A 694-nucleotide genomic window follows, 5' to 3' on the forward strand; every position below is an offset into this window, starting at 1 on the left:
ATGATGAAATGAGGCTAATAAGTCTTTAAGCCTATTTTTGAGAGGTTATATCTTTCAGTGAATGCAGTCAGGGCCAAACAGTGAAAACTGTTCATCGTACATAAATTAGTGCAGGCTCAACTGTGCATGGCATATTTGCCACTTTGAATTTGGGCTTTTGCCATGACCTGATTAGATGTCAACTGGCATGAAAGCGTTAAAAATAAAATGAATTATGAGTCAGTTGACTGACTGGTTATTACAAAATAGTAGACACTTTACTATACTATAGTAAAAAGAACATTTTCAATCTTTCAAGTGAATTTTATTGAGAAATATTTACTAAAATATACAAAATTATCCTGAATAAATAAATGTGGAAAAGAAAACTGGTAAGACCTCTTTTCAGCAATTAAAAAAAAATATCAGTAGAGTTAACTGTGTAAAAACCCATGCAGTTGTAATGAGGAGGCAGTAGAGAGAGGACTGGTGCTTGTGATGTGCAATGAGTGGAGAACAAAAAAAAAAAAAGGAAATACTAGAGAATTCACAATATTTCATCAGGCAACATTATAACAAAGATCAAGACAGAATTAGCTGATGTCTATGCAGCATATATCTGTTCCTTAAAAAATAGGAGTCTGATTCCAAATCTAAACTCACATTGGGTACGGCTGAGACAAGTATCCGCTCTGTTTAGGAAGAAAAGCATTTA

This window comes from Penaeus monodon, chromosome 31 (genome assembly GCF_015228065.2).
Source record: "Penaeus monodon isolate SGIC_2016 chromosome 31, NSTDA_Pmon_1, whole genome shotgun sequence".
Taxonomy (NCBI): domain Eukaryota; kingdom Metazoa; phylum Arthropoda; class Malacostraca; order Decapoda; family Penaeidae; genus Penaeus; species Penaeus monodon.